A 15,184-nucleotide genomic window follows, 5' to 3' on the forward strand; every position below is an offset into this window, starting at 1 on the left:
GACAAGTTGAGGCATTTCAGTTGGGCTCTATGTCATTTTTTTATAAAAACACTAAGCCGATGAAGTGGAAGAAAAAACCTTATTTGGCTTAGAAGAAAAAAAAAAAAAGTGAACGGCAAAACGCCCCCTATCTCCGCCCTCATCAACACATCACAGCAAACGAAGAAGATAGTGGTACCAACAGAGCGGGCATATGGAGCCCCTCCGCTGAAGTACTACACCGTTAGTTAGTGCTTGTTTGTGTTAATGATGCCAATGAGTGGATTTGATAGCAAATATCAGGTGTATAAATAAGCATCTTATAGACAATAGTGAATGTGCTGCCTTGTGGTCTTTGTACTCTGAATTTTAAGCCAACAAAAGCTAGCCTTCAAAAAGATTCTTAAAGTAAAAATTTTTTTAAAAAATGGGCATAATAAATGCTATCTCTGCATGTTTTACATCATGTAGCCCACCTCATACATGGGAAACACTAGCAGGTGTCATGAATCTTTAAGTTTTTTTGGTGTGTTTTTTGCAATTCCCTTTTTGCGCATTTGTCCCGGAGGACAAGCACAACCAATTTGGCATTTATAGTGTTGTTTAGACTGTCTATTAACACATTATCACTAAATTTCTTTGTGTGTTTTAAACCTGAACAGTCGTTACCTTTGTATATAAGTGGAACCAGAAAAGCACAAATTTTGACAATAGTTGAGGCGCATTTCAGTTGGGCTCATGTAATTTTTTTTTATATAAAACACTTAAGCGATGAAGTGGAAAAAACCTATTTGCTTAGAAAAAATCTTTGATAAAAGCGTAGGCAGGCCAGTTTGTGGGCTGTTATAGACACCATTAAAAGCTACAAGGAAAAACTTACTTGGTCAAAATTATTTCCAATGCCATCAGGAAATAATGGCTCTTCCAAAAGGTTTTGCGGGCTTAACATTTGAGGGAAATGCCTGTTTCTGCTTTTTATGAAAATACCACAGGTGCTATACTGTCTCATTCATTTTAGTGTTTGATATATCATTGCCCAAACTTTCAGTATGTGTTGAATATAGCCTGAAGCTGAACTATAGGGAGTTTTTGAAGGTCTGTCTGAAAAAAATGTTGCTTGATTAGAGGAAGCTTTTGGAGGGGTGGCCTATTTAGAATTGTTATAAATCTTAATTTATACAGAGCCATCTGGTTGAAATTTGGCCATTTGACAGTGCTTAGCCATAGGAATATTGGTGTTTGAGTATGAAATGTGAAAATTCTTTATTACATAATATAAAATTATAATATAGAATTTTTATATATTTTTGAACACCATTTTTAAAAAAAAACTACTTTCCACTTTCAATTTAATGTTTGGAAATAGTGCCAAATGATGAGTAACCTAATGAATGACCAGCTCACTTTCAATTCCAAAGTATAAATGAAGGGATTTTTTTTTTCTAACATAGGAAGCAGACCAGGAGGAACTGTTGTGGAAGACCCCCCCCCCCCCCCCCCCCCCCCCACCCACCAAAGGCCCACCAGAGGCCAAGTAGTACTGGGTTTGCCAACAGCTGTAATTGTAAGTACTCAGATAATATTTAAAAAAAAACGGTATCCAAATGAAGTTACAAAGTGAGACAGTTTGGTCAAAACGCCCATTGAGACTGTTTGTTTTCCATTCCTAAATTGAATTTCTTGTCATGTTGTCAATCATTTCTGATGTGGCTTTGAAAATAATATTATTTTCTAATGAAAACTGCTGACTTGTATCAGTCTTTGGTCTGTATTGCATCTATTCACAACATTTTGTTTGCTCTTTAAGCAAACATTAAAATAATTGCAAAATTTATAAGCAATTAAACAAAACTTACTGACACTAGGATTGCAGAATGATGTTTTATTTAGGGCATATGATTTTCAGCTTATGGAACACGAAAACATATACTTTACAATAACAGCAACACAATGAGATCCCAATTTAAAGACTAATGCCACCGTCATTAATTCATATTAATTCATTATATCATAATTCATATATATTCATTAATTCATTACATTATGCAATTTATTTCATGAAAAATTGACATTCTCAAGCAAAATAAATAAAAAGATGAGCAGCTTTCATAAAGAATAGAGCCTTTTCCTGAATGCATTAAAAAAAACACAACCTTAATACAGTATAAATGTTTTAAAAACCCTAAAATGCTTATTCTAATAGCCAGCCGCGGTTGCTGTAGCCACAGAGGAATTTTTCAGACAAGAACCAGTGCTTGGTAAAATGTGGTCTCTGTGGTTTTCCATACCGGCTCCTCAGCAAGGATTCCAGAAAGGAATACCATCTTAAGTAAGAAGAAATTCTAAGCATGTCTGGTTAATTGCTGGCAAAAATGGCATACTGGGTACTCAATAAGATGAGGTTTACTTGATTTGTTAAAAATGATTGCAAAAATGTCCAAACGACTATATATTCTATTAAATGTTCCTGAAATCTTTTGAATTCATGAACTTTCTGCATATTTATCAACACTTTATGAACGATGTGTTAAAGGTTTTTGGTATGCCTCAAATGAGTGTTTACAGGCCTTTTTCAAAACTTTAACAGTAAGTGGCACAGATAGTTTTTTGTGTAAAAACATTGCTGTTGTGTTATGCTTGCAGATTATGATGTGCCAATACGCTCAGTAGCTGCGGCCTTTTCCCCAGGCCCCACGGTATCCTGCAATCTGAATCCAGGAGGATGCAGCTTGAATCCAATATTTCAGAAGGGAATGAAGATGTTAGTCAACTCTGTAGTGCTTGTTTTGTGTGTAAATGATTCCAATGAGTGAGATTTATATGCAATCAGGTGTAAATAAGATCTTATAGACAATAGTGTGAAGTGCTGTACACTGAATTTAATGCCAAATCTAGCCTTCAAAACAGATTCTTAAAGAAATTTTTTTAAAAATGGGCATAATAATGCTATCTTGCATTTTCTACATCATGTAGCCACCTCATACATGAAAACACTAGCAGTGTCATGACTTTAAGTGTGGTTGTGTTTTTTGCCATTTCTTTGTTGCGCATTGTCCCGAAGCCAACTAATTTGGCATTTATAGTGTTGGCTTAGACTGCTATTAACACATTATCACTAAATTTCTTGTGTTAAACTGAAACAGTTCTGTTTTCTTTGTATAGAAGTGGACCAGAAAAGCAAATTTTGACAAGTTGAGCATTTCCCAGTTGGGCGCATGTCATTTTTTATATAAAAACTAAGCCGATTTGAAGTGAAAAACCTGATTTTGCTTAGAAAAAATCTTAAAGAGTAGGCAGGCCAGTTTTGGTGCTGTTCTATAGACACCATTAAAAGCTACAAGGAAAACTTTACTTGGTCAAATTATTCCAATGCATTCAGGAAATTTAATGGCTCTTCAAGGTTTGCGGCTTAACATTGATGGAAATGGCTGTTTTGCGTTTTATGAAAATCCCACAGGTGCTAATAATTGTCTCATTCATTTTAGTGTTTGATATATCATTGCCAAAACTTTCAGTATGTGTGCAATAGCTGAAGCTGAAACTATAGGAGTTTTGAAGTCTGTTCGAAAAAATGGGGCTTTGATATAGAGGGGAAGCTTTGGGAGTGGGCCTATTTTAATTGTTATAAATTCTTAATTTATACAGCTATCTGGTGAAAATTTGACCAGTTGACAGTGCTTAGCCATAGAATATTGGAGTTTGAGTATGAAATGTGAAAATCTATATTACATAATATAAATTAAGAATATATAATTTTCTATATATTTTTGACATTTTTAAAAAAAAACTACTTCACTTTTCAATTTAATGTTTGGAAATAGTTCCACATGATGGTAAATAATGAATGGAAAGCCTCACTTTCATCCAAAGATAAATGGAGGGATTTTTTTAACTAGAAGCAGACCCAGGGGGAACTGTCTGTTTGAAGGAGGACCCCCCCCCCCCCCCCCCCCCCCCACCAAGCGCCCACAGAGGCCAAGCTGTACTGGTGTTTGCCAACATGCTGTAATTTGTATAGTACTTCAGATAAATATAGAAAATGGTATCCAAACTGAAGTACAAAGTGAGACAGTGTGGTCATAAAAGCCCATTGAGACTGTGTGTTCTCATTCTAAATGAGAATGTCTTTCATTGTTGTCAATCATTTCTGATGTGGCTTTGATAATAATATTAGTTTTTAATGCAACCTGCTGACTTGTATCAGTCTTGGTCTGTATTGTGCATCTATTCACACATTTTGTTGCTCTTGTAAGCAAACCATTACAATAAATGCCAAATTCCTATAAGAATTAAACAAAACTTACTGCAACCCAAGGATGCAGAATGATGTTTTTATTTAGTGTGCATAGATTTTTGTTGCTTTATGGACAAGAAAACATAATATACTTTAAACAATCACAGCAACACAATGAGATCCAATTTAAAGAAATAATGCCACCTTTCATAATTCATTAATTCATTATATCAATCATTACATATATATTCTTAATTCATTCATTTATTCAATTTATCATTGAAAAAACTTGGACATTTCTAAAGGCAAAATAAATAAAAAGGAGCAGCTTCATATAGAATAGAGCTTTTCCTTAATGCATTAAAAAAAACACACTTAAATACAGTATAAATGTTTTAAAAACCCTAATTTATTGGCTTATTTACTAGCCAGCTGGTGCTGTAGCCACAGGAATTTTCAAGGGAAAGAAAACCAGTGCTGGTAAAACTGTGGTCTCTGTGGTTTTCCATAACCGGCTCTCGGCAAAGGATTTTCAAGAAAGGAATACCATCTCCAAGTAAAAGAATTCTAAGCGTCTGGTTGAATTGCTTGCAAAATGCATCCTGGGTACTCAATAAGATGAGGTTACTTTGATTTGTTAAAAACTGATTGCAAAATGTCCCCCCAAAAAGACTATATTATTCTATTAAATTTGTCCTGAAAATCTTGAATTCACGAACTTTTCTGCATATTTATCACATTTCTGACTATGTTAAAGGTGTGTATGCCTCAAATGAGTGTTTAAGGCCTTTTTTTCAAACTTTAACAGTAGTGGCAGATCAGTTTATTTGTGTAAAACATTGTTTTGTGTCTTGCTTGCAGATAAGATGTGCCAAATAAGCTCCAGTCGCTGCGGCCTTTTCACCAGGCGGTAGTCCTGCAATCTGAATCAGGAGATTGCAGCTCTTGAATCAATATTTCAGAAGAATGAAGACTTTGTTAGTCAACTCTGTGGCTGTTGTGTGTAACTGATTCAAATGGCGTGAGATTTATAGCAAATCAGGTGTAAATAATGCATCTTATAGACAATGTAGTGAAGTGCTGTGTCACTCTGAAATTTATGCCAAATCTAGCCTTAAAACAGATTCTTAAAAGTTTTTTTTTTTTAAAAACTGGGCATAAAATGAATCTCTGCATGTCCTACATCATGGAGCCACCTCATAACATGAAAAACACTAGCAGTTGTCATGAATCTTAAGTTTTGGTGTGTTTTTTGCCATTTCCTTTGTGCGCCATTTGTCCCGGGAAGCCAACCAAATTTGGCATATAGTGTTGTTTTAGATTCTATTAAACACTTATCACTAAATTTCTTGTGTTAAACTGAACAGTTCTGTTACCTTGTATATAAGTGGACCAAAAAGCAAAATTTTGACAAGTTGAGCATTCAGTGGGCGCTATAGTCATTTTTTATAGAAAAAACACTAAGCCGATGAAGTGGAAAACCTTATTTGGCTTTAGAAAAATTTAAAGAGTAGGCAGGCAGTTTTGTGTGCCGTTCTTAGACACCATTAAAAAGCTACAAGGAAAACGTTACTTGGCAAATATCCAAGCATCAGGAAAATAAGGCTCTTCAAAGGTTGCGGCTTAAACATTGAGGGAAATGGGCGTTTCTGGGTTTTATGAAAAAATACCACAGGTGATAAATACTTGTCTCATCATTTATGTTTGATATATCATTGCCAAACTTTTCAGTATGTGTTGCATATAGCCTGAAGCTGACTATAGGAGTTTGAAGTCTGTTTCTGAAAAAAGTTCATTGCTTGATATAGAGAAGCTTTGGAGGGGTGGCCTATTTTTAAATGTATAAATTCTTAATTTATACAGCTATTCTGGTGAAATTTGCGCCAGTTGACAGTTGCTTAGAATAGATAGAACTATTGGGTGTTGAGTATGAAATGTGAAAATCTTATATTACAAAATATAAATTAATAATATATAATTTCTTATATATTTTTGACATTTTAAAAAAACTACTTTCACTTTCATTTAATGTGGAAAATAGTTCCAAATGATGGTAACTAATGAATGAAAGCCCTCACTTTCAATTCCAAAGTATAAATGAGGGATTTTTTTAACATAGGAAGCAGACCCAGGAGGAACTGCTGTGAAGGAGCCACCCCCCCCCCCCCATCAAGCTGCCACCAAGCCAAGCTGTTATCTTGGTGTTGCCAAATGCTGTAATTTGAGTACTTTCAAGATAAATATTAGGAAATGGTATCCAAACTGAAGTACACAAGTGAGACAGTTTGGTCATAAAGCCCATTGAGACTGTTTTGTCCATTCCAAATGAATTTCTTTCATGTTGTCACACTCATTTCTGATGTCGGCTTTGATAATAATTTATTTTCTATGAAAACTGCTGAACTTGTATCATCTTTGGTCTGTATTGCATGCAGCTATCACACATTTGTTTGTCTTTTAAGCAAAACATTACAATCATTGCAAATTCTATAAGCAATTAAACAAAACTACTGCACATAGGATGCAGAATATGTGTTAATTTTAGTTGTGCATATGATTTTCAGCTTATGACAAGAAAACATATACTTTAACAATCACAGCAACACAATGAGATCCAATTTAAAGAAATAATGCCACTTTCATTAATTCATATTCATTATATCAAGTCATCATATATATTCTAATTCATTCATTTATCAATTATTCAATGAAAAACTTGACATTTTCAAGGCAAAATAAATAAAAAGTGAGGCAGCGTTCATAAAGAATAGATGCTCTTTTCCCTTAATGCATAAAAAACACAACTTACTTATACAGTATAAATGATTTTAAAAACCCTAAATTTATGCTTATTTTAATAGCACCTGCGTTGCTGTAGCCACAGAGGAATTTTTCAAGGACAAGAACCAGTGCTGGTAAAACTGTGGTCTCTGTGGTTTTCCATACCGGCTCTCGGGCAAGGATTTTCAAGAAAGGAATACATCTCAAAGTAAGAAGAAATTCTAAGAGTCTGTTGAATGCCTTGCAAAATGATCGGGTACTCAATAAGATGGGGTACTTTGATTTGTTAAAAACTGAATTGCAAAATGTCCAAAAGACTATATATTCTATAAATTTGTCCTGAAAATCTCGTGAATTCATGAACTTTTCTTGCTACATCACATTTATGACTATGTTAAAGGTTGTGTATGCCTCAAATGAGTGTTTTACAGGCCTTTTTCAAACTTTAACAAGTAGTGGCAGATAGTTTTATTTGTGGGGTAAAACATGCTTTTGATGTCTTGCTGGCAGATCATGATGTGCCCCCCCAAATTTTTGTTAAAAAAGCTCAGTTAGCTGCGGCCTTTTCCACCAGGCGGTAGTCCTTTGCCCCCCCCAATCTGAATCCAGGATGATTGCAGCCTGAATCCAAATATTTCAGAAGAATGAAGATGTTAGTCAACTCTGTAGTGTTGTTTGTGTGTTAAATGATTCCAAATGAGTGAAGTTATAGCAAACAGTGAAAATAAGCATCTTATAGACAATAGTGAAGTGCTGTGTACTCTGAATTTAATGACAAATCTAGCATTCAAAAAACAGATTCTTAAAGTAAATTTTTTAAAAAGGGCATAACTAATGCTTAATCTCTGCATTTTCTACAATCATGTAGCCACCTCATACATGAAAACACTAGCAGTTGTCAGAATCTCCCCCTTTAAGTTTTGGTGTTTTTTTTGCCATTTCCTTTGTTGCGCCATTGCCCGGAAAGCCTCAACAATTGGCATATTAGGTTGTTTAGATGTATATTACACATTATCACTAAATTTCTTGTGTTAAAACTGAACAGTTCTGTACCTTGTATATAAGTGACCAGAAAAGCAAATTTTGACCAAGTTGAGGCATTCAGTTGGGCTATATGCATTTTTTATATAAAAACACTAAGCCGATGGAAGTGGAAAAACCGATTTGCTTAGAAAAAAAATTTAAAAGAGTAGGGCAGGCCGTTTTGTGGTGCTGTCTCTATAGACACCATAAAAAGCTACAAGGAAAACTTTACTTGGTCAAATATTCCAATGCATCAGGAAAATAATGGCTCTTCAAAAGGTTTGCGGCTTAACATTTGAGGGAAATGGCTGTTTCTGCCTTTTATGAAAATACCACAGGTTGCTAATACTTGTCTCATAATTTAGTGTTTATATATCATGCCAAACTTCCAGTATGTGGTTGCATATAGCCTGAAAGCTGAAACTAAGGCGTTTGACAGTCTGTTTCTGCAAAAAATGTGCTAGGTTTTGATATAGAGGAAGCTTGTGGAGTCGGTGGCCTATTTTAAATTGTTAGAAATTCTTAATTAACGCTATCTGGTGAAATTTGGCCAGTTGACATGATTAGCCATAGAATATGGTTGGAGTATGAAATGTGAACATCGTATATTACATTAATATAAATTAATAATAATAATTTTCTTATTAATTTTGACATTGTTTAAAAAAAAAACTACTTTCACTTTCAATTTAATGTTTGGAAATAAGTTCAAATGATGGTAACTAATGATGAAAGCCTCACTTTTCCCCCCCCCCCCCCCAATTCCAAAGTATAAAGGAGGTATTTTTTTTGTAACATTAGGAGCAGACCCAGGAGGAATGTCTGTTGAAGAACCCCCCCCACCCACCAAAGCTGCCCACCAGAGGCCACGCTGTACTTGGTGTTGCCAACATGCGGTAATTTGTACGTACTTCAAAGATAATATATTAGAAAATGGTATCAAAACTGGAAAGACAAAGTGAGACAGTTTGGTCATAAAAGCCCATTGAGACTGTTTGTCCATACTAAATGAATTTCTTTCATGTTGTCAATCATGTCTGATTGGCTTTGATAAAATATTATTTTCTAATGAAAAACTGCTGACTTGTATCAGTCTTTGGTCTGTATTGTGAATCTAGTCACACATTTTGTTTGCTCTTTTAAGCAAACATTACAAATAATTGCAAAATCTATAAGCAATTAACAAAAACTTACTGCACATAGGATGCAGAATGATGTTGTATTATTGTGCATATGATGTTCAGCTTATGGACAAGAAAACATATACTTTAAAACAAGCACAGCAACCAAATGACGGATCCCAATTTTAAAGAAATAATGCCACCTTCTCATTAATTCATTAATCATTCATCAATCATTTCTATAATATCATTAATTCATTCATTTATTAATTTATTCATGAAAAACTTGACATTTCTCAAGGCAAAATAAATAAAAGGGAGCAGCTTTCATAAAGAATAGAGCTTTCCCTTAATGCATAAAAAAACACAAACTTAATACAGTAATCAATGTTTTAAAACCCAATTTATTGCCTTATTTTAATAGCAGCCTGTTGCTGTAGCCAAGAGGAATTTTCAAGGACAAGAACCAGTGCGGTAAAACAGTGGTCTCTGTGGTTTTCCATACCGGCTCTCGGCAAGGATTTTCAAGGAAGGAATACCATCTCAAGCTAGAAGAAATTAAGAAGTCTGGTCTGACATGCTTGCAAAATGCATCCTGGGTACTCAATAAGATGAGGTTTACCTTTGATTTGTTAAAAACTGATTGCAAAATGTCCAAAAGACTATATAATTCTATTAAATTTGTCCTGAAAATCTTGTGAATCATGAACTTTTCTGCATATTTTCACATTTATGACTATGTAAAGGTGGTGTATGCCTCAAATGAGTGGCGTTACAGGCCTTTGCAAATTAACAGTAGTGGCAGATAGTTTTATTTGTGTAAAACATTGCGTTTGGTCTTGCTTGCAGGATCATGATTGTTGCCAATAAGATCCAGTAGGCTGCGGCCTTTTCCCCAGGGTTAGTCCGCAATCTGAATCAGGAGAGGCAGCTCTAAATCCAATATTCAGACGAATGAAGATGTAGTTCAACTCTGTTAGTGTTGTTTGTGTGTAAATGATACAATGAGTGAGATTTATAGCAAATCAAGGTGTAAAATAAGCATCTTATAGACAATAGTGAAGTGCTTGTACTCTGAATTTAATGCAAATCTAGCCTTCAAAAACAGATCTTAAGTAAATTTTTTTTAAAAATGGGCCATAATAATGCTATCTCTGCATTTTCTACACATGTAGCACCTCATATGAAACACTAGCACGTGCATGAATTTTAAGTTTAAAAAACTTAAAAGAGTAGCAGTGCCAGTTTTTGGTGGCTGTTCTATAGCACACATTAAAAGCTACAAGGAAAACTTTACTGTCAAATTATTCCACTGCATCAGGAAATAAATGGCTCTTCAAAAGGTTTGCGGTTAACATTTGAGGAAAATGCCCTTCCCCCCCCTCTCCTCTGTTCTGCTTTATGAAAATTACACAGGTTGCTATATTGTCTCATTCCATTAGTGGTTGATATTCATTGACAAACTTTCAGTATGTGTCATATAGCCTGAAGCTGAATATAGGAGTTTTGAAGTCTGTTATGAAAAAAAGTTGCGTTGATATAGAGAAGCTTTGGAGGGGTGGCCTATTTTAAAATTGTTATAAATTCTTAATTATACAGCTATCGGTTGAAATTTGGCCAGTTGACAGTGTTAGCCCAAGATATTGGTGTTGGAGTATGAAATGTGAAAATCTTAGATTACATAATATAAAATTAATAATATATAATTTCTTTATATATTTTGACATTTTTAAAAAAACTACTTTCACTTTCAATTTAATGTTTGGAAATAGTTCCAAATGATGGTAACTAATTGACTGAAAGCCTCACTTTCAATTCCAAGTATAAATGGAGGGATTTTTTTAACATAGGAAGCAGACCCAGGAGCGAAACTGTCTGTTGAAGGGACCCCCCCCCCCCCCACCCAGCTGCCCACCCGAGGACAAGCTGTACTTGGTGTTTAGCAACATGCTGTAATTGTAAGTACTTCAAGATAATATATTAGAAAATTGTATCCAAACTGAAGTCAAAGTGAGACAGTTTGGTCATAAAAAGCCCATTGAGACTGTTGTTCCATTCCTAAATGAATTTCTTTAATTGTTGTCAATCATTCTGATGTGGCTTTGATAATAAGAGTATTTTCTAATGAAACTGACTGACTTGTATCCCAGTCTTTGGTCTGTATTAGTGCATTCTATTCACACAGTTTGTTTGCTCTTTTAAGCAAACATTACAATAATTGCAAAATTTCTATAAAGCAATTCAACAACTTACTGCACATGGAGGATGCAGAATGATGTTTTATTTAGTGTGCATATGATTTCAGCTTATGGACAAGAAAAACATATACTTTAACAATCACAGCAACACAATGAGATCCCAATTTAAAGAAATAATGCCACCTTTCATTAATTCATTAATTCATTTCTATCATCAGTCATATATATTCATTAAGTTCATCATTTATGCAATTTATTCATTGGAAAAACTTGACATTTCTCAAGGGAGCCGGCCCAAATAAAATAATAAAGGAGCAGTTTCATATAGAATAGAGCCTTTTCCTTAAATGCATGTAAAAAACACAACCTTAATACAGTATAAATGTTTTTATAAAAAACCTAATTTATGCTTATTTTAATTAGGCCAGCCTGGTTGCTGTAGCCACAGGAAATTTTCAAGGGACAAGAACCACGTGATGGTAAAACTGTGCGTCTTGTGCGTTTTCCATTTACCGGCTCTCGGCAAGGGATTTTCAAGAAAGGAAAATACCATCCTCCAAGTAAGAAGAATTCTAGCATGTCTGGTTTGAATGCTTCCAAAATGAATCTGGGTACTCAAATAAGATGAGGTTTACTTTGTGATTTGGTTAAAAAACTGATTGCAAAAATGTCCAAAAGACTATATATCTATTAAATTTGTCCTGAAAAAAAATCTTTGAATCATGAACTTTTCTGCATATGTATACCTTATGACTATGGTGTATACGGTTGTGTATGGCCTCAAAATGAGTGTGTACAGGCCTTTTTCAAACTTAACAGTAGTGGCGGATAGTTTTATTGTGTAAAACATTGCTTTTGTGTATTGGCTTGCAGATCATGATGTGCAATAGGACTTCCAGTTAGCTGGGCCTTTTCCCAGGCGGTAGTCCGCATCTGAATCCAGGAGATGCAGCTCTGAATCCAATATTTCAGAAGAATGAAGATGTAGTCACTCTGTAGTGATTGTTTGTGTGTAAAATGATTCCAATAAGGAGAGATTTATAGCAAATCAGGTGTCAATAAGCACTTATAGACAATAGTGAAGTGCTTGTACTCTGAATTTAATGCAAATCTAGCCTGCAAAACAGATTCTTTAACGTATTTTTTTTTTAAAAAATGGCATAATAATGCTATCTCTGCATTTTCTACCTCATGTAGCAACCTCATACATGAAAACACTAGCATGTCATGAATCTTTAGTTTTGGTGTGTTTTAGCCATTTCCTTTGTTGCGGCCATTTGTCCCGGAGCCAAACATTTGTGCATATAGTGTTGTTCTAGGACTGTCTATTAACACATTATACTAAATTTCGATGTGTTAAACGAACAGGTTCTGTACCTTGTATATAAGTGGACCAGAAAAGCAAAATTTTGACAAGTTGAGGCATTTTCAGGTTGGCGCTATGTCATTTTTATATAAAACACTAAGCCGATGAAGTGGAAAAAACCTTATTTTGCTTAGAAAAAATTCTTAAAAGAGTAGGCAGGCCAGTTTGTGGTGCTGTTCAAGACACCCTTTAAAAGTACAAGGAAAAACTTACTTGGTCAAATTATTACCAATGCATTCAGGAAATAATGGCTCTTCGAAGGTTTTTGCGGCTTACATTTGAGGGAAATGGCTGTTTCTGCTTTTTATGAAAATCACAGGTGCTAATACTTGTCTCATTCATTTAGGTGTTTGAATATATCATTGCCAAACTTTCAGTATGTGTTGCATATAGCCTGAAGCTGAAATATAGGAGTTTTTAAAGTATGTTTCTGAAAAATGTTTGCTTTGTATAGAGGAAGCTTTGGAGGGGGGCCTATTTTAAATTGTTATAAATTCTTAATTTATACAAGCTATTGGTTGAAATTGGCCAGTTGACAGTGATTAGCCAAGAATATGTGTTTGAGTATGAAATGTGAAAGTCTTATATACATAATATAAATTAATATATATAATTTCTTATATATTTTTGACATTTTAAAAAAAAACTACTTTCACTTTCAATTAATGTTTGGAAATAGTGTCCAAAAATATGATTGTAACTAATGAATGAAAGCTCACTTAAATTCAAAGTAATAAATGGCGGGATTTTTTAACATAGGAAGAAGACCCAGAGGAAACTGTTTCTGTTGAGACCCCGCCCCCCCCCCCCCCCCCCCCCCCCCCACCAAGCTGCCACCAGAGGCCAAGCTGTCCTTGGTGTTGCCAAACCATGCTGTAATTTGTAGTACTTCAAGATAAATATTAGAAAAATGGTATCCCAAAACGAAGTACAAGTGAGACAGTTTGGTCATAAAAGCCCATTGAGAACTGTTTGTTCCATTCCTAAAGGAATTCTTTTCATGTTGTCAATCCATTCCTGATGGGCTTTGATAATAATATATTGTCTAATGAAATGCTGACTAGTGTATCAGTCTTTGGTCTGTATCTGTGCATCTATTCACACATTTTGTTTGCTCTTTTAAGCAAAACATTACAATAATTGCAAATGCTATAAGCAATAAACAAAAACTTACGCACATAGGATGCAGAATGATGGTTTATTTAGTGTGCATATGATTTTCAGCTTATGGACAGAAAAATATCCTTTACACAACACAGCACACAATGAGATCCCAATTTTAAAGAAATTAATGCACCTTTCATTAAGTCATTAATTCATTTATCAATCATATATATATTCATTAATTCATTATTTATTCAATTTATTCATGAAAACGTGACATTTCTCAAGGCAAAATAAATACAAAGTTGAGCCAGCTTTCCTTAAAGAATAGAGCTGTCCCTTAATGCATTAAAAAACACAACCTTAATACAGTAAAATGTATTCTAAAAACCCTAATTATTGCTTATGTTAATAGCAGCCTGGTGCTGTAGACACAGACGGAATTTTCAAGGACAAGAACCAGTGCTGGTAAAACTGTGGTCTCTGTGGTTCCATACCGGCGCTCGCAAGGATTTTCAAGAAAGGAAATACCATATCCAAGTAGAAGAAATTCTAAGCATGTCTGGTTTGATGCTTGCAAAAGCATACGGGTACTAATAAGATGAGGTTACCTTGATTTGTAAAAATGATGCAAAAATGTCCAAAAGACTATATATTCTATTAAAATTTGTCCTGAAAATCTTTGAATCATGAACTTTTCTGCATTATTATACATTTATGACTATTTAAAGGTTGTTGTATGCCTGAAATGAGTGTTCAGCCTTTTTCAAACTTTAACAGTATGGCAGTAGTTTTATTGTGGAAAACATTGCGTTTGTGTCTTGCTTGCAGATCATGATGTGCCAATAAAGCTCCAGTTAGCGCGGCCTTTTTCCCAAGGTCGGTTAGTCATGCAATCTGAAATCAGGAGATGCAGTTCTGAATCCAATATCACGATTCAGGGGGGAAAACAGAATGAAGATGTTAGTAACTTGTAGTGCTTGTTTGTGTTGTAAATGATTCCAATGAGTGAGATTTTATAGCAAATCAGGTGTAAATAAGCACTTTTGATAGCCAATAGTGAAGTGCTGTACTCTGAATTTAATGCCAAATCTAGCCTTCAAAACAGATTCTTAAAGTAAAATTTTTTAAAAAATGGGCATAATAATGCTATCTCTGCATTTTCACATCATGTAGCACCTCATACATGAAAACATAGCAGTTGTCATGAAAATCTTTAAGTTTTGGTGTGTTTTTTGCGAATTCCTTTGTTGCGCATTGTCCCGAAGCCAACAATTTGGCATAATTGTTGTTTAGACTGTCTATTAAAACTATATCACTAAATTTCGTGTGTTAAATGAACGTTTGGATCCTGTTACCTTTGTATATAAGTGGACAG

The sequence above is a fragment of the Mya arenaria genome, chromosome 8 (assembly GCF_026914265.1).
Source record: "Mya arenaria isolate MELC-2E11 chromosome 8, ASM2691426v1".
In the NCBI taxonomy this organism is placed as follows: Eukaryota; Metazoa; Mollusca; class Bivalvia; order Myida; family Myidae; genus Mya; species Mya arenaria.